Source organism: Antechinus flavipes, chromosome 3, assembly GCF_016432865.1.
Source record: "Antechinus flavipes isolate AdamAnt ecotype Samford, QLD, Australia chromosome 3, AdamAnt_v2, whole genome shotgun sequence".
In the NCBI taxonomy this organism is placed as follows: Eukaryota; Metazoa; Chordata; class Mammalia; order Dasyuromorphia; family Dasyuridae; genus Antechinus; species Antechinus flavipes.
The window spans coordinates 417,296,376-417,316,924 of NC_067400.1; positions in this window are offsets into that span (position 1 = coordinate 417,296,376).

Here is a 20,549-nt window from a genome sequence, read left to right on the forward strand (position 1 = left end):
TTCACTCCAGATCTTACTGGGAAAGGTTCCAGTTTTTCCCCATTGCATATGATGCTTACTGATGGTTTTAAATATATGCTCCTGACTATTTTAAGGAAAAGTCCATTTATTCCTATGCTCTCAAGTGTTTTTATTAGGAATGGATGTTGGATTTTATCAAATGCTTTTTCTGCATCTATTGAGATGATCATGTGGTTTTTGTTTGTTTGGTTATTGATATAGTCAATTATGCTAATAGTTTTCCTAATATTGAACCAGCCCTGCATTCCTGGTATAAATCCTACTTGGTCATAGTGTATTATCCTGGTGACAATTTTCTGTAATCTTTTTGCTAATATTTTATTTAAGATTTTAGCATCAATATTCATTAGGGAGATTGGTCTATAATTTTCTTTCTCTGTTTTCAGCCTACCTGGTTTAGGTATCAGTACCATATCTATGTCATAAAAAGAGTTTGGTAGGACTCCTTCAATCCCTATTTTTTCAAATAGTTTATATAACATTGGAGTTAATTGTTCTTTAAATGTTTGGTAGAATTCACATGTAAATCCATCTGGTCCTGGGGATTTTTTCTTAGGGAGTTGATTGATAGTTTGTTCTATTTCTTTTTCTGAGATGGGACTGTTTAGGATATTTACTTCTTCCTCTGTTAGTTTGGGCAAGCTGTATTTTTGGAGGTATTTTTCTATTTCATTTAAGTTGTCGAATTTATTGGCATAAAGTTGGGCAAAGTAACTCCTAATTATTGCTCTAATTTCCTCTTCGTTAGTGGTGAGTTCTCCCTTTTCATTTTTAAGACTAACAATTTGATTTTCCTCTTTCCTTTTTTTAATCAGATTTACTAAGGGTTTGTCTATTTTGTTGGTTTTTTCATAGAACCAACTCTTAGTTTTATTAATCAATTCAATAGTTTTTTTACTTTCAATTTTATTGATCTCACCTTTTACTTTTAGAATTTCAAGTTTAGTGTTTGACTGGGGGTTTTTAATTTGTTCCTTTTCTAGCATTTTTAATTGCAAACCCAATTCATTGACCTTCTCTTTCTCTATTTTATACAAATAGGCCTCTAGAGATATGAAATTTCCCCTTATTACCGCTTTGGCTGCATCCCATACATTTTGGTATGATGTCTCATTATTATCGTTTTCTTGGGTAAAGTTATTAATTTTGTCTATGATTTGCTGTTTCACCCAATCATTCTTTAGTATGAGATTATTTAGTTTCCAATTATTTTTTGGTCTACTTCCCCCTGCTTTTTTGTTGAATGTAATTTTCATTGCATCGTGGTCTGAAAAGGATGCATTTACTATTTCTGCCTTACTACATTTGAGTTTGAGGTTTTTATGTCCTAATATATGGTCAATTTTTGTATAGGTTCCATGAACTGCTGAAAAGAAAGTGTATTCCTTTCTGTCTCCATTACATTTTCTCCAGAGATCTATCATATCTAACTTTTCTAGTATTCTATTTACCTCTTTGACTTCTTTCTTATTTATTTTGTGGTTTGATTTATCTAATTCTGAGAGTGCAAGGTTAAGATCTCCCACTATTATAGTTTTACTGTCTATTTCTTCTTGCAGCTCTCTTAGTTTCTCTTTTAAGAATTTAGATGCTACCCACTTGGTGCATATATGTTTAATATAGATAGTGCTTCATTATCCATGCTACCCTTTAGCAAGATATAGTGTCCTTCCTTATCTCTTTTAATTAGGTCAATTTTTGCTTTAGCTTGATCTGAGATCAGGATGGCTACCCCTGCTTTTTTGACTTCACCTGAAGCATAGTAGATTTTGCTCCAACCTTTTACCTTTAACCTGCATGTATCTCCCCGCTTCAGGTGTGTTTCCTGTAAGCAACATATTGTAGGATTCTGGCTTTTAATCCATTCTGCTAACCGCTTCCTCTTTATGGGGGAGTTTACCCCGTTCACGTTTATGGTTAGAATGACCAATTCTGTATTACTTGCCATCTTGTTAACCCCGGTTTATGCTTTCCTCCCTTCTTTCCCCTTTCCCCCCCCTTCCAAGTATTAAGCTTGTGAGCACCCCTTGCTTCTCACAGCCCTCCCTTTTTAGTATCCCTCCCCCGCCTTAGAGTTCCTCCCCCTATCTTACCCCTTTCCCTCCCAGTTCCCGTATTCCCTTCCGCTTAGCTTATTCCTTCCCTTTCCACTTTTCCCTTCTCACTTTTCAATGAGATGGGAGAAGTTTCACCATAGATTGAATATGTCTTAAGATTTTTCACTTAAAGCCAATTCTGAAGGCAGTAAGATACCCACTATATTCATCCCCCTCCATTCTTTCTCTCAGATATAATAGGTTTCCTATGCCTCTTCATGAAATGTACTACCCCCACTTTACCCTTTTTCTGGTACAATGTCCTTTCCACATCAATTTCTAGAACAAGGTATACATGTATTCTTTATACATCTATATAGTCAAAATATAGTTCCCAAGATTAATCTTTACCTTTTTAGATTTCTCTTGAGTTCTATATTTGTAGATCAAACTTTTTGTTAAGTTCTGGTTTTTTCATCAGAAATAGATGAAATTCGCTTACTTCGTTGAATGTCCATCTTCTTCCCTGGAAAAAGATGCTCATTCTCGCTGGGTAAGTTATTTTTGGTTGCATACCAAGTTCCTTAGCCTTTCGGAATATCATATTCCAGGCCCTTCGATCTTTTAATGTGGATGCTGCCAGATCCTGGGTGATCCTTATTGTGGCTCCTTGATACTTGAATTGGGTTTTTCTAGCCGCTTGCAATATTTTTTCTTTCATCTGAGGGTTCTGGCATTTGGCCACTATATTCCTTGGTGTTTTGATTTTAGGATCCCTTTCAGTGGGTGATCGATGAATCCTTTCAATGTTTATTTTTTCCTCTGTTCCTATGACTTCTGGGCAGTTCTCTTTGATAATTTCCTGGAAGACAGTGTCCAGGCTCTTTTTTTCATCATGTTTTTCTGGGAGTCCAATGATTCTCAGATTGTCTCTCCTGGATCTGTTTTCCAGGTCTGTTGTCTTCCCAGAAGGTATTTCACATTTTTCTCCATTGTTTGATTTTTTTGGATTTGCTTGACTGATTCTTCTTGTCTCCTCGAGTCATTCAATTCCACTTGTTCAATTCTGATTTTCAGTGAAGTATTTTCTTCACTCACTTTTTTAAAATCTTTCTCTAATTGTCCAATTGATTTCTTTTGTTCTGTGGAATTTTTTTCCATTTCGCCAATTTTGTTTTTTAGAGAGCTGTTTTCTGTTTCCAGTTCACTAATCCTATTTTTCAAGGATTTTACTTCTTTATCCACTCTCTCTTTAACTGACTTCTCCAGGCTTTTTTCCCATTTTTCTTCTAGCTCCCTTGTGAGAGCCTTTTTAATCACTTCTATGAGGTTCATCTGTGCTGAGGAACAGACGATCTCCTCCTTTGGGGATTCACCTGGGGACTGCCTGTTTTTAGTCTCCTCAGGATTTAGAGTCTGCTCTCTATCTGTATAGAAGCTGTCAAGGGTTAAAGTCCTCTTCAGCTTCTTGCTCATTCTGTCTATTAATCAGAGACAAACTACCAAAGAAAAATAGAAAAAACTGGAGTCTTTCTTTGGGGGGGGGGGGGCTGGGTGTGTTATCGAGCTTCCTCTACAGACTGCAGGGGGCAGCAGTGAGGCACTAGCAGGACTGTGCTGCGCCTGCGCTCTGAGATCCCAAAGCGTGCTGAGTCACTGAGGGGGGGGAAGGGGGGGGGCGGCCAGGTCCTGAGAGACTCCAGCTGTTTGGGGTTGTGTTCTTCAGCCCCGGTGTTTTTAGCTTCTCTGCTGGGCTGTTGACTTGCTGCCGGAGCAAAGTCTCCACACCTGTAGCGAAGCTCTCCCCGCAGAGACGGCTACGATCACTCTCCACCCCCTCTCCAGTCTGCTCCTGTGCCCTCACTGCCGCTGCCCGCCGCCTGCGCCCGATCTAAAACCGCCCCAGCCCTCCAGTAAAGACAGACCTTTCTTGGCGGATCTCAAGGATGGCTTCTCTTGGTAACTATTTGTGGGTTTTTTTCAGTCAAGCATTGATTCAGAGGCTTGTAATGAAATGGATAGAGAGAAAGCGTGGAGCTTATGCAGTTGTGAGCCTCCTCTCCGCCATCTTAACCGGAACATATCTGAATTTTCAGGATTCCATTTGAGATTTTCTTGACAAAGATATTAGAGTAGTTTGTCGTTGCCTTCTCCAGTTCATTTAAACATGAGAAAACTGAGGCAGAGTTAAGCGACTTGTTTAGGGTCATACAGCCAGGAAGTGTCTAAGGCCAGATTTGAATTTAGGAGGAAGAATCTTTCACTTCAGGCCTGGGACTCTATCCCCTGTGTCACTTAGGGGCCCCCTCTTTCGGCTTTACTACTTTCTAAAGCTAAGGTGTTAAACACACCTTTGTGTGAGTCCACAACACTCCCCAGTGGAGTCAGAAATCAGATTAAAATGTATTTGAGAAATATTAACAAAATAGCTAAAAATACAGCAAAACATAAACATATTAATTTGTGCTTTTCTAAGTCAGAATGTAGTTGGCAGGATCCTTACATTAGCATTAAAGGGCCCATCTTTCTCTAAGTGTGACTCTATCACTCTAAGGTATCCAAGGACAGATAAGAAGCATCAGGAAAAGAACTTGGCTAGAGGGGAAGATTTCACAGAGGTCATTTTAGATTCTCATCAGGGCCTGATGAGAGGAGAGTGGGAATGGAAATTCTTTTCTCACCTGCAGATAGCAGGGGAGGGTGAGAATTATCTTGAGAATGAATGAACCAGGTTTTCTCTTCATTGCAACATGCTTCCATATATGTGAATGCATTAAGGTAAAAAAGGGAGTACTATCCGTAGTACCTGTGTATTTAAAGCTGGAAGGAGTCTCATCCAATCATGTCATTTTACCATGAGAAAAATCAGAGAGATTAGGTGTTTTTTCCAAGTCCCTGAACTATATGGGCTCCCAGATGGTACAGTGAATAGAATACCAGGTCTGAAGTCAGGAAGACTCATCTTCTGAACAATGCACAGAGCATTAGTCTTGGAGGCAAGAAGACTCATCTTCATGAGTTCAAATTTTGCCTCACACACTTAATACCAGGTGACGCTGGGCAAGTCACTTAATATTGTTTGCCTCAGTCTCCTTATCTGTAAAATGAGCTGAAGAATGGCAAATCACCTTAATATCTTTGTCAAGAAAACCTCACATGGGACCATGGAGAGTCGGACAGGACTAAACAACAACAGCCCTGAACTACCAAACCGGTGTCTTTCCCCTGCTTGTTAGAATTAATTTCAGTTGTGTAACTCCCACTGCTTCCTTTTCCCCTGGCTGGGACTGTGTATTTGGGCTTTCTTTCAGATTCATTGTTTGACAGCTGTTTCCACTGTGTGTCTGGGGAGAAAGGCAGAACTGTCCTTATGCTCAATCAGTCTGATTTTGACAGATCGCTCTATTGCCTCTTATTGTCAGGGATGTGGTTTCCCCCTGGCTGCCCATCAAACCTCTCAGGGCTGTATAACTGACACTCCCCCTTTTGCCCTCTCTTTTTAAAGCAATGCTTCATTTACATAGAGTTATCTTCAAAGAAACGACATTTTACTGCCTCACTTTATGCTAAAGAGTGCATCTTAGTGAAGCTTTAAACCTCATCAACTTTTACCTTTAGTTTACCTTAGAGCTACACCCCTTAAAAAAAAAAACCAAAAAAATTTATGGATGTTTTTTGTATATCCACTTCCCCTTCCTGCCCACTTTTTCTTTTAATAAAAAAAAACAGCAAAGCAAAATCAACTGACATAGGAGCCGTGTATAACAGTGTTTGCGATATTTCATGCTCATAGTCTCCCACCTCTTTATGAAAAGGAGAGAGCTAAATTTACTCATTTCTTCTCTGAATACAAGGCTGTTCATTAAAATCATTTCTCATCCAGTTTTGTTCTAATGTTTTCTTCATTCAGATTGTTGTAGTCATTGAGTATGAGGTGTCCCAAAAGTTTTAGTGCAGTTTTGGACCTTTACTAAGACTTTTGGGACATCCTATATTATTCTTCCTTTTCTGCTTACTTAGCCTTGCATTAGTTCACATGAATCTTTCTGTGTTTGAATCTAAATTCTTAAAAAACCATGACCATTTTCACCTTTTGGAATAAAAAAATTGAATTTGAACAGAATTGTTTTGTAGAACCTCATAATGACTTTCTTACAACATTGGCAAGCTGAATAATTTACATATAGGAATAAATCATTAATGCAAGAAGCAATTAATACTTTGACTATTGGTTCCACATTGCCAACATTAAAATGAACGATCATTGTGACTGAGTTACTACTCCACAGGATTTTTGATCAGTTATAGGTGTGGCTTTTGAGGTATGAGTCCAGTTAGGAGGTCTCTTTTATCTTTCTTTTATATCCTATTGAGAACAGCCCTAATCAGGATAGAGAAAGCCATCTGACAAGCTTCTGACAGGCATAATATAAATTGACCATTTTTACTGAAGATGCTAGGAAAGACTAGGAGTTTATTCACTGTAATATGGTAGAAAGGTAAATCTTCACACAACTCCAATATAATGCAATCTCATCAAATTTACATGAGCACTGACTTAATATGTAGAAGGGATGGATGAGAATGGGACTTGGGAGATATGGGAAATTTATCAGTAAAAGTACTAGTTTGCAGCTCATTCTTTACTGACTTGATACAATCAGTGTAAGCATTTTTGTATTTTCAACAATTCTTTTTATGGAAAGAAATATTTTTAGTAGGACTAGATGAAGTAATATATGAACCAACTTTGCTGTTTTGGGTCTGAAACTTATTTCATTGATGATAGGACATTCCTAAAGGTAGAAAGAGCCACATCTTAGAGAGTTGCCTAGGGTGCTGAGATCTAAGTTATTCAGCCAGTTTGTTTCAGAGGTAAGTCCTGAAGTCGAGTGTTCTTGATTCTAAAGCCTGTAAAGGGTTAAAGGGGACTGTACCATTAAGGGGCAGGTCAGTTCTCCTAAAACCCCCACAGCTGTGAATCTCAACACACTTGAAGGAATTGCAAATCAGCTTTTACTGAAGCAGATGTTGCTTGTAGATTGGGAATGAAATAAATTGGAGGCAAGAGAGAAGAGGAAAGAGGTCAGAGAATGCAACTGCCTCTCAGTTTCCTTGTATCATTATCATCCTCTCATAGGAAGGGATCTATTTTGCTGGTCAGAATTGGATCCCCAGCAGCCATTAGGAGGTTGCGCCTGTAATACTCAATAGATGTAGGAAAAAGCACTTGACAAAATAGAATATCTATTCCTATTAAAAACCACCAGAGGGGCAGCCAAGTGACACAGTAGATAGAGCATCAGCCCTGAAATCAAGAGGACCTGAGTTTGAATTTGGAAAGGAACTGGAAACTGAGTGGATGCCCATCAATTGGGGAATGGCTGAATAAATTAGGGTATATGAATATAATGGAATATTATTACTCTGTAAGAAATGATCAGCTAGCAGGTTGATTTCAGAAAGACCTGGAGAGACTTACATCCTGATGCTAAGTGAAGTGAGTAAAATCAAGAGAACATTGTATACAGTATAACAAGATTGTGTGATGATCAACTATGATGGACTTGGTTTTTCTCAACAATGCAGTGATTCAAGGCAATTCTGGTAGACTTGGGATGGAAAATGGCATCACATCCAGAGAGAGAGAACTATGGAGACTGAATATAGATCAAAGTATAGGATTTTCACTTATTTTAAAGTGTTTGCTTAATTTTTTTCTTTTTTTTTTTTCTTTTTGCCTTTTGAGCTGATTTTTCTTGTGCAGCATGATGAATATGGACATATGTTTAAAACAATTGCATGTTTAATCTTTATCAGGTTGCTTGCTCTCTTGGGGAGGGGGAGGTGGAGAGAGGGAGAAAAACTTGGAACAAAAAGTCTTGCAAAGGAGAATGTTGAGAATTATCTTTGCATGTATTTGGAAAAAAATAAAATGCTATTAAAAGCAAAAACAAATGTGTATTAGGCAGAATTTGAAAAAAATTTGAATTCTAAATTCTTCTCTTCTCACCTCACCTCACTGAGAAGACAAGCAATTTGATATGGATTATACATGTGCCATCATGCAAAGAATTTCCATATTAGCAATGTTGTAAAAGAAAACATAGGCCCAAACCAGTAAGAATATTTAAAAAGTTTAAATAAAGGATGCTTCTGTTAGCATTAGGATCTCACATTGTAATGAAGGAAGAGAACACATAAAAAGGAGATGAAAAAAAGTTGAGGGAGAAATGGTATATACAATGGAATATGGTGGAGGAAAAAAGTCCACAGTCAAAAGCAGAACTCAGAGAAGAATGGAGTAAAGATGGCTAACCTGCAGTCCTCTTTAAAATAAAGATTCCAGGAAGATTTGACCAGTCAGAGGAACAGACCACAAGATAGAAAGATCTTCCACATTGAAAAGGCTGCTGTACTAGGATGATGAAGACAGCTTCCCAGGAAGGAAGAACTCTGGAAAGTCACTAGTGGAGTCCAAGGAGGATTTTTAAATTCATTTCATTAAAAAAAAAAACAGACAAAAGAGAAAAACTCACCATCACTAATAATTTTGAATTAACTTTATTTTTCAGCTCACTGTTTAAACTCAATAAATTTAGACTGTCAGTATGAATTAAATTGTTTTAAAAATCACAATCCAAATTTTCTCTGCACTTTTGTAGGTCTAATTTGCAAATGGCTAGGCCCATTTGCATGATACTTACAGTAGCTAAAAAGAAAATTTTTTCCGAGTTACAAGACATGGAGTTTCATATGGTAAATAGCATAAAGAAAGTAAAGAAAGTAAGCAAGCTATTATTCCCATATCAAAGACACCGTGTCATATCAAAGGAGAAAGTAAAGACTTTTGACTTTAATGTGAGCTTGTTTGAAAGAACAGGCTTTCTAGTATTCAATTAATATATACTCTTCATTTCTTTAAATATTTTTCCTTAAATTAGCTCAGTTCAATATATTGTCTGTAAAACAGATTGTGTTACTTGTCACCTTATAAATCAATTTCTTAAGGCTTCTGTGTAAATGGATCCTTCTTTTTGTAAATCATTATTTACTTCAGAGCTTTCCTTAGTTGGAGGAGTCAGACTTCCTAGGAAGTAAATATCTCATTGCACCACTTTTCTATATCACCTGTTTGACCTGGATCCATTCCAAATACGATTTCTTCACTGACAGGCTGGGTCTCCTGCTAGAGGAACTTTGTAATTGGCTAATTGACAGGTTAAGATGGATGTACATTAGGATTTCAGCTGAAAAGTTGTATATTTCTTTGATAGATCTTTAAACACTGATATGCCATAAAAGCTTCCTACTTGGTGTACAAACATAATTTCTTTTTTCTTCTTTGTCTCTTGCACTTGTACTTCATTGGCCATATTGCATCCACTGAGAGTGAGCACTGGTATGACCTATGAGACTGTCAGGATCTACTTTATTAAGAAATTATTTAATTATTGTAATCTGTTTATACCATGGCACAGACAGCAGGGAAGAAATTTTTCTTTACCAAAGTATAAGTTATAATGCTGGTGGTGCTGATCTCAATGAGCAGTTAATACCTTCAGGAGTCATGCTAAGCATTAAGCAACTTTTATGCCTTTAGAAAATGCCTGTTCTTAAAGAGACTCCATTCTTTTTGCTCAAAATGGTTGTCATTTCTGGCTGATTGTAGGCTAAAAGTAGCAAAGGGATTGGGGGAAATGAAGAAATCTGAAAAATCAAGTTGTTTAAATTGATATTTGTGGCTCTCTTTCTGGATTCTGGGGGAAATTCTTGTTAGAGATACAATTTGGTAAACCCCCATTAAAATTGAAATATGCTGATTATCAGTCTCATTCTATGTCCCTAAAGCATCTTTTTATGAAAAAAACTGCATTTCCATTTTTGAAGTGGAGAATGAGTTTGGTAAGGCAGTATTTTCCTTTGGGTCTCTTTTGCTCCCATAAAATCATAAGAGCATCTTATACTGCTCTTTAATAGGAGTACATTGTAAGGTGGGAGTGAGAAAAAAGATGTGTATGATGGGGGGGGGGAGCAAAACATTTCTTTGCTACTTTTGAAAACTTCAAAGAGACTGCTTCTGATCTGGTCCTGATGACTTGGTGCCTTAGTGATAAATGTAAGCAAAGAACCTAAATTGATGTACTGATGAGAAATAGCTTCTGGAAAGTCAAATCTGATCTAAGAAACCAAACAATCATGACCAAGGGTGATCAATGAAAAACAAAAGTCCACAACGAATTTTAATCTAACAAATGCATAAAATGTTCAAAAGAGCATGGGTCTCATTTACATTCCTTTCTCTTATATGGGATTTTCTTCTATATTAGTAATTAAAGGGTGCATGCTATAGAGAGCAACTATATCACATAATAGCCATCGGGGACACACTAACAACTTCCTTGAAGTAACACACACTAGGGTGTTTATGGTTCAGTATCACATAGACTCTCTTTGATCTAAATTAGGATTCATTGGCAAACTCACAATAGGCTCCACATGTACCTCACTCAACCTCTTTCTTTTAATCATGGAAATTAGAGATGGAAAATACCCATTAAGTCACTTAGTCCGTTTCCCTGCCAGAGCACAATTGTTGCCTGCAATAGACTGCCGACTACTTGGTCCAGCTTAGGTTTAATGTCTCAGGGGATTTTTTTTTTTATTCTACTCATTCTTCTTTCCCTTAAAACTTCAGAGAGAAGAAAAAGGAAGGATACACACACACACACACACACACACACACACACACACACACACACATTTACTCTTGCGCTGCCTATATGAATAAATAAATAACATTAGTGGATTGTGTTTTTGTGTGTATTTGTGTGTGTGTGTGGTTTCAGGTTTCAGAAAGCCATATCTCTAACTGTGGCAATTTTTATTATTTATGATAAATTTCAGCTTTTTCTCAAATTAACTTATTTGCCCTACAAACCAGTTAAAGACCCTAAATTCTTGGGCTGATTCCTTATACTATTGCGCCATATTCACCACATCAACAGAATAGCATAATTTTTTGGACCTCAAACCAAAAGCAGGTTTAAGTTTGGAGTTAAGAGAAATGGGGCCAGAAAAAGGAAGCCCATTTGTTTCCCGGCTGAAAGCATCCTTTTTGATAGGCTAGTTTCTTAAAAGGACTATCTAATAGGGTACCATAATAACCATTATATTACCTGTTGTCATGAATGGATAGTGGATAGGTGGGCCTTTTCTGTTGAGTAGGTGAGGACTTTCCACACTCTCCCCCCCACCCGACTTTCTGCCATTTTCTGTCAGAAAAGTCATAAATGTGCCTTTAAAGCTTTTGAATTTTATTCAATTGTCGAGAATTTATTTTTCCCTCCATCCATTCTTTCCCCACCCTGCTCCCCACCTCCTGACACTGAAATAAGAAAAAAAGTAAAAAAAACAAACAAACCCAAAATCTTATAACAAATATATAGTCCAACAAAACCAAAACCAAAAATCTGCCTTGGTTAAAATATATTTAAAAATTTATGTCTCATTTTTGTATCTTAAATTCGTCATCTATATTATGAAGCATGCAGCATGCTTCACTGTTGATCTTCTGAAATGGTGATTGGTCACTGCAGTGGTGAAAATTATTGACTTTTTCAAGTGTTCATTTTTTTTTAAGCCATGGTATGGTTATAGTTATTGTACAAATTCTTCTCTTGGTTCTGCTCATTTCACACATATCATTTCTTATAAGTCTTCCCAGGTGCAAAATAAATTCATATTATGGCTTATATTCATCAACATGGAATAAGGCTAATAATACTTAGCATCTGTAGAGAGCTCTAATAAACATTATTAGCCAATTAAAAAGATAACCAATTCTGTAGGAGAACAATAAAACCAAATAATAATATCTTATGGAGAGCATCTACTGGAGAAAATCCAGCAAGAAAAGTAATCCATTATATGGCTTGGATTTATTTCATACTTTTTTTCCCCTCAGTCTATTGGGATTCTAGGTGTGTCTGCTTCATTTTTAGAGAAAATTTAAACTTTCAAAACATATGTGCTTGCATATTACAGTCACATAATAAAATGATCCTTTATAGAGTTGTTTCTTTTTAAAAAATTCCTTAAAAGAAAGATCTCCAAGTGCATTCAAAATAAGACTTCATTCTCAGTATTTGATATTTGTACAGGATTTCCAGAACATACTGAACGAGATAAAATGAGATCTCTCAAGACGGTTGTGAAAATCGAATAAGGCTTCATTTATTTCAAAGTTTGAGTAGGCCTGAAGGACTTTAAGGTCAAGGGCATACTTAAGTCCCCTTCTTGTTATCCTCCCTATTTCAGCCAAATATGGGCAACTATGTACTTGTTGGCCAAGTTCAATTTCTTGGGTAGTTCCCGTGTTTAGAATGTAAGATCCTCAGCCAATAAGGATGAGGGTCAGTGGTGGGAGGGGGAATTTGCGTTAGGGACAAAAGCGCCGACCCTACCCCCTACGGGGCCTCCTCCCTTCCACTGTCTGCTCGATGGTGGGACGCCCGATTCTCGCGAGAACGTAAATAAACTTTGCTTTGCTTCTAGAGATCTATCCAGTTGTTTTATTAATGGTTTCTGACCCACACAATACTTATTGTGTAAAGCTGGACCTATCTGTATGGTAAGTGTCTAGCAGGGAGAAGATTCTGTTTCTTGACTCAGAATTACCATTTTTGGGTTATATTTATGGGGCTTCCATAATTTTTTTCTTTTTTTTTTTCTTTCTGTTTTTAAGATGGAACTCCTCATAATAATAGTCTAGCACTCTATTATAATATTTTTTCTTTTTTTCCCTCCCTTCCGTCCTTCCTTCCTTCCTTCCTTCCTTTCTTTCTTCCTTCCTTTCTTCTTTCCTTCCTTCCTTCCTTCTTCCCTCCATTGCCCATTCCTTCATTTACTCCCTCTCTCCCTTCATTCTTCCCTCCTTTCCTTCCTCTCTCCTTCCCTTCTTCCTTTCTCCCCATATATTTTGTACATTAATATATTTATAAAATTCTTATAGATGTTTTATATGTGAAAATGTCATGTAAATAGAGTTGGGACAAGGTGTTTGTGCTTCTTAGGCAAGATTTGAATATTATACTCCAATAATGCTTTATAATTATAGCTCCCTTCAATGCATTTCTGTCCACTGGAGATTTTGCAGCTCTTGTTGTATATGCTACTTGATTTGTTTCAAAATAAGTGCCTGCTTGACATGGAGCATGGAATTTTCTAAGATTTAAAATACATGCATTTATAAAAAGGAGCATTAAAAAGTCCCCTCATTGAACCTATTTACATGTTGCAACCTAAGAAGCTGCCCATCTTTCTTGCCCTTAGTTTCAAGTTCACATGTAAACATAAACAATTACTGAAAAACTGGGATTTTTTTTAAAGCAGCAGATGATTTGATGTAGAAATATGCAAGATAATTAACAGCATAGTAATTTTTCTTGCTTTTGGCTTTTTGTTTTCTGTTCCTAGAACTGTGTAGCACCTAGAACCTGTGTAGCACTTATTAAAGCAGCTTTAATAACTTCTTATGGATTGTTTGATTTATAGTGGATAGAATGTTGAAACTGGAATCATGAAAATTGGGGTTCAAACCCAATCTTTGGTATTTAACTGGTTATGTCAACAAAAGCAAGTCACAATTTCCCTGCACCCAAATTTTCTCATCTATTAAATGAGGTGGTTGGGCCAAATGATCTTGGAGATCCTTTCTAGGTCTAATTGCAGCAAGGACTGTGTTGGCTGGTCATATCTTTGTAGTTGTGCCTTCAGATAAATTGGAGATTAAGAACAGCAAAAAGATAAAAGTGATATTGATGGAATCCCACAGGTGTAGAGCTACACTTAAATGTTGATAAAATGATAGCCTTAATTATGTACAAAACACAGCCCAAGGTATCTCAGCCCTCTGAGATGGCCCTGAAATTGGAAACCAACCTTTACTATAGCAAAAAGATAAAAGTGACATTGATGGAATCCAGGCCAAGCCCCAGTTGGTCATTGTTTGGATTTGATTAATTCAGAGTGAATGTAAATAACAATCAGTTCTGTTTTACTCAGAAATCCTCTTCCGCCTCCCAATTATATTTATTTAGATTTTTTTTTTTTTGACTAAGTGAAAAAGACCATTTTTTTTTTTTGCCTCAGTTGATACCTAGGCTTAATCACTAAATGGTGTGGCTTCAGTCAAACTGATCTTTGTTAAAGATCTTAGTTTAAAAAGGCCACAGTTTCCTGCTGCATCCAGGGCTTGATCTATGTCTGGTCCCTAGACCAGATGGCTCTGGAGGGGAAAGTAAGGCAAGTGACCTTGCACAGCCTTCCCTTATTTAAATCCAAGTCACTTGCATGTCATGGTATCCCCTCCCTGAGATCATGGTCCTTTTTGAGAATGAAGGACAAACAAGAACAATAACAAGACTCTGGGAAAGTCATTTAATGTCTATCTCAGTTTCCTCCTCTACAAAATAGGAATGACAATAGCAGTTAACTCCCACGGCTTTTGTAAGGCTCAAATGGGATAATATTTGCAAAGTGCTTTGTAAACCTTAAAGTGCTATATAAATGTTAGTTATTATTATCTTCAGTGTTTTTTCTTGAGTTTCCCCAAATCCTACTTATTTGTCAGTATTTGGTGTTCTCAGCATTGTAGTCCCTTTTCCATCCCTATTACAGGAGAATTTTTTTGATTTTATTAGGACCAATAATATTCTAGCCTGATAGAATGAGAATCTCTGGTGGTGATTACTCTAGTCCTGGGTGGTTGTTCTCTCACTGTTGAATTTCTTTTATTGTGTCTATCAAACTCAAATAGGACATTTAAGGAGAATTTTTTCTCTGAGATTATCTTTTTGGGTATAGTTTGGCTTTTCTTGCCATCTGTATATTTCTCTTATTTCCATGTCCCTCCTCACAATGGTCATATCCCTTCTACAGTGTGATACTCCTCAGTGTTTATACAAAGATCTCAAAACATTTCCTTCAATAGTGTAAATCTTTGTTTCTACATGGTTGGTGAAATATTCTTGTACATGTGGACAAGCATAGCAGGGTTTATCAGATATCTGGGAACACACTTTAAATATACATAGTCAATTTGTATGTCTAAATATTTTAAAACTTGGTAAGCCACAACAGAACCCAAAGAAGCTTTTCTAACTTTGTAATAGTTCATTAAACATATAGTATAAAAGTCTGTTAAAAATGAAAAATTGGCATGTGCCTCAGACAAGTTCAGAGATGTACTATCTTATTCAGCATATAATACTGTTGTTTTTCAACTTTATTGTAAGCTATTTGAGGATAGGATTGTACCTTGTACTCTATATCCATTAGAGTTTAGTATAATATTATGTTGTTCATTTTAGATGTAGGTAAGTACTCACATGGAATTATTGAGTCTTTTGTGTAATCTTAGTTTACCAGATCTATCGGCTCATCCATTTAGACCAAACTGTCTCTTTTTCTACATGTCTTTCTCAACCCTCTTTTTGCTGCAAACTAGCAAAGGTCAAGAGCCTGGAAATGTTTTGTTAGCAGTTCAAGTTATTGAATAAATATGAAAGTAGTAAAACTGTATTTCTTTTAAAAACATTTTTCCAATTTAGATTAGACTACAACCAAGGAGTTGAAATTAGGTTTCTAAAAATTTGTGAATAAAAAGCAGAGTATGAAAAGGTAATTATAAAGAAATGAAGTTTTTATGCCTTATGGGAAAGATTGAAAAATAGGGCCTTGTGTATTATTATTCATTGAACACTATGAACCTTTACTATAACATATATGACTTTACTTATTACAAAATTAGTACTCATCTACCATAATGACAGATGTTTCATTAAAAATATTCTTTTTTCAAAAGCTATATTAAAATGAACCTTACTGCACTCTTCTATATGTTGGAATTTGGTTGGTTGTCTGTTTCAAATCAATGCTTGATTTGCATGCCTATTTTATATACTTATATACCCAGGGTCTCATAAAAACTTCTCGAGAAAAAAGAGGTCACAAGTAGAAAAAGTGTAAGAAGCTCTATTGTATCTTACTTATCTCTGTACTTATTCATTCTCTAAATCAATAGATCAATAATAATTTCCAAACATTCAAAGGAGAGAATGTTGTATCTTTTAGTTAGTTATTACTTGAAGGGAGAGATAAGTGTGAAAAGGAAGAAGTGATCTGACATTAACAATGGCAGCATTTGTTTTCTTCCCAGAAAGTTGGGATTTTGGAATATAACAGACAACCTCCAAAGAGTTGTCAGTCTTGATGACTTCTACTGCCTCTGTGATTATGGGTATAAGCACAAATAATACTACTGGGAGGAATCTGGAAAGCACTGGTGAGGATTTTTGAGTTTTGGATAAGGAACTGAAGACCTTTGGAGAATAGATCTTATCTTTATTTCTGCTGCTGACTAAGGTGAATAGCTTCAGAAGAGAAAGGTAGATTTAGAGAATGAACAAGTTAGTTAAAAAGGTATCTATGAACAGTTTTTGAATAGCAAGGTTTAAAATACAGGTGATAGATTTCTGGCCAGGGATGGAGTATTTAGAAGATTTGCTTTCGGTTCAGACTCTATCAGTATGGGTTGTAGGAACTTGAAATGTTTAGCCTAGTGAAGAAGAGAATTGAGTGTTTGGGAAAGACATCATTAAGGTTGTCTTGAAGTATTTGAAGGATTGCTTTATGGAAGAAAGAGTAGATTTATTTATTAAGGCCTCAGATGATAGAACCAGAAGTATTTAGTGGAAGTTGGAAAGAAAGTAAATTTAAGTTTGATATAAAGAGAAATTTCCTGACCAATACAACTATCCCAAATGTCATGGAATACTTTGGGAGATAGGAGGTCTTCAAGCAAAGGCTAGTTTAATACTAGATATAACATAGAAGGAATTCATCTCAAGGAATAAGTTCGGGGTACTTTCCAATTTTTAGTTTCTGAGATTCTGATCCTGAGTAAAGTGTGAAATATGATAAATGACTCTGAGAGGCTGTTATATGGTAATGGCTAAACCAACAAGATAGGTTAGATGGTCTAGTCTGGCAAAATGAATAGTGGATTGAAATTTGAATACTCATTGATCTAGATCAGTAGTTCTCAAACTTTTATTTACAATATCTTTATCCTATTAAAAATTATTGAGGATCTCTCCAAAGCGTTTTGTTTATCTGGATTATATTTATAGACATTTACCATATTGGAAATAAAAACTATTTTTGAATTTGTAGACCCTCTAAAAGGATTTCAGAGATCCCCAGGATTCTCTAGACCATACTTTGAGAACCACTGGATGGATAGATTCTTTGATTTTCATTAATTGCATGTATTCAGGACCACTTCGAGGAATTTGTGTAGGCAAAGAAATAGCTGGTTAAAACATATACAAATTGAAAGGTGATTTCAAAAAATTGTCATTTTCTTTACTATTAATGAATATTACAAAAAAGAATATTTCCATATACAAGGCAGAACAGAGAAAGAGGAGAACATGGGAAAACACAAATTTCTATTATGTGCAACTTGCTTTGTAAAAAATACATTCTGTTTTCCATTCGCTGCCCTACCTGTTTTCAGTTCTATGCAAGAGTCAGTTCATCACTTCTAAATTCATCACCATGCTGCTACCTCAAACCTTGACTAATCCCATATTCCTCAGCTTCTTCTCCCTTCCATTGGAGGATGGAGTACCAGTCTTCCCAATGCCTTCCTTTATAAAAGAAAGAAATTGTACTCTCAGATAACTCCACTTTGCACTGGCTACTTTTTCCTCGTTTCAACTACATGGAACAAGATGTTGCTGTACCAGATGCCCCATTATGTCCAGTCTCCATCCCCCTTTCCCTCTTTCCTGCCTTTTTTGTGTGTTTCTTTAGACTGTAAGTTTGTTGAAGGCAGACTGTCTTTCTTTTTGTTAATTGTATCCCATCTGTGAAGCATACCATAGGAATTTAATATATGCTTATTGGGTTGGATTGAATTGGAAAATATTTAACAATTCAACAATTCTTTCAAAGCTGTCTTGCTTATCTTTCTTTCTGAACTTCTTTTTGTTCTTAAAGGGTGACTTTTAATTTTTCTTCCTTGATATTTGAAAGGTGACATGGTAGCATAAACAGATAAAAGTTGTGGACTTGGAATCAAGAAGATCCAACTTTAAATTGAATATTTATTAGTTATCACCATAGTCAAAATTGCTTAACCTTTCTGAAACTCACTTTTTTCATCTGAAAAATGGGGTTAAAAGTATCTCCAGTTTCTGCCTAATATGATTAGACAGGATCAAATGAGATAAATTATACAAAACACATTGAAATCTTTGACTCACTCTATGTCAATTATTATTATTTTAAGGATTTATGATTTCATCATTATGGATAATCTCTCCATCAATGCTCTGTGCTTGAGTACATAGACTTTATGAGCATCTATGGCTTAAAAAAAATGAAGTCACCACCTTCTGCCTAGGCTTTTCCTCCCTGTATTTAGTTATGTTAGTCTTCAGATGTCAAATAATTCATCAACCGGGACCATGCTTAAAGACTTTCCAGCTTGGCAAGACCTGTCAGAGCTTGTGTTTCTTTAGCACAGCTTTGAGAACCCAGGGTCACCTCCACACACCATGATAAGACATCTGAGAAGGCTTTCCATTTTCACTGAGACTAAAACAACATACCTCTTCTTGAGTTTCAGTTACCTCATCTGGAAAAAAGGCATAAAATACTTGTAGTATGTATCTCACAAGGTTCTTGAGAGGTTCAAATGAGATATGTGCAAGGTGACTTGTGAATTTGTCAATTATGTCTATTGGTTGCCGGTTATTGTACCTTATCATTTGTCAATTACTTCTATTGGTTGTCGGTTGTTGTCCTTTGTTCTTGAAGAGGATCAAAATCACATCACTATGTCGGAGTTGAGTCACAGTGTGTCTAACTGTGACTGATTGTATTGTGACCAGTATGAGCTCGGAATGCTCTGCCATAGGTCAGACACAAACAGTCCCTATGAATATTTGTGGTAGCTTCTAACTTTATGCATCTCACATTTCCTTTGGTTAATTCAATTCTGCTTTGCTCACAGAGCACAGCACCTTCTCTGATGAGGACACGCCAGTGTCTCCCATGTCATACAATCAATTCTAAAGTTCTTAAGAGAGACCTTGAGAGTGTCCTTGTATCACTTTTTTTGATCATCCTGAGAGTACTTGCCCTGTGTAGGTTCTTCACAAAATAATGTTTTTGGCAACCATACATTTAGCATTTGAACAATGTGGCCAGCCCAGTGAAATTGTGCTCTCTGCAAGGAGTCCTTGGAAAGAATAGAGTTGGAAACAGAAGTCATTTACTAATGAAGGCTTATGCATCTCATGACCGTCTCATCACCAACATCTTATTCTGTTTACTAAATGCAATAAAACTTCATGGATGCACCTTCATAGCAAACATAGCATTTCTTTTATGATTATAAGGCAAAGGGATAGACAGGATGTGAGAGTGACCAAGGCAATATGTGGTGCAAGGTACTGGACTGATCATAGACTTATCCTCTCCAAATTGAATATTTGCATTCAACAGAAGTAGTGGTCTCAAGGTAAAAAGAAGAATTAATATCAATAGATTAGAATGCCTGAGAGAGAATAGTTTGTCACCAACTTGGAAGGTAAGTTGAACTAACACACAGTTGGCAACATTTGAGAAGAAAAGGAATGGGCAGTTTTCAGAGATTTGGTGTACAGCATTGTATTTGCTCATTGGGATCAGAACACTTGTAAACATCAAGATTGATTTGATGAAAATGATGGGGAAATTCAGAAGCTGCTAAATGAAAAGCAGGAATTTCACAGGAAGTACCAGCAGGATTACTACTGTAATTATAAAGCAATTGTCAGAGTAGAAAGTTGTAAAGGTTACCATTTATGCTAGAAAACTGAATAAATAATATGAGCTTTTTAGTGCTTGTGGATTATAGATAAGAAATTCAAAGGGTACAGTGGAATGGACTTTGAGTGAACAAGGAAAGGAACAAGCAATTATTAAGTATCTATTATGTCCCAGCCATTGTACTAAGTGTTTTACAAATCTTATCTCATTTAATTTCACAACAACTTTGGGAACTAGATGCTATTGTTATCCCCATTTTACAGATGAGGAAACTGAGGCAGAAGTTAAGTAATTTGCTCAGGGTTCATACAGCCAGTAAGTGTTTGAGGTAGGATTCAATTTTGGAACTTTCTGAGTTTAAGTCCAGTACTTTATCCAGTCCCTCACCTTACTAAATAAAGATTTTAAGGTATTAAGATTCTAAAAGTAAAGCTAGCCCATTGCTTTCATTTTACAGAAGAAAAAGAAAAACTGAGGCTCATGGAGGTCAAATTAGTTGTTACACAACTAACAAGTATTAGAGGTCAGATTGAACTCAGATTTTTTTACTCCAGAGCCAATGCTTTTCCCTATGTTCCATGCTACCACTATAGCCCAGAGGATCAT